Below are 236 nucleotides of genomic sequence, written 5' to 3'. Positions count from 1 at the left end.
TGCCGCCTTCCCTGGCGGCTCCCCGCCGGCTTTCAGGCCAGAAGGAAAAATGGTTAATTTGAATTAATAGGCGTGAAACACTCGCGTTAGTCTGGCTTCCGGGGAGCACTGCGGGCAGCGCTGTTACTCCCACTTCACGTTGTTGTGGTGTTTCTTTCCTTCGGTTTGGACTCGCCTAGGCCTCTGCATGAGCACGGCCGGGCCATGCCGGCCACGTCATTCCTTTCCACGGCCGC

This window comes from Apaloderma vittatum, unplaced genomic scaffold (genome assembly GCF_000703405.1).
Source record: "Apaloderma vittatum isolate BGI_N311 unplaced genomic scaffold, ASM70340v1 scaffold7812, whole genome shotgun sequence".
NCBI lineage: Eukaryota > Metazoa > Chordata > Aves > Trogoniformes > Trogonidae > Apaloderma > Apaloderma vittatum.
This window is presented reverse-complemented; position numbering follows the sequence as displayed.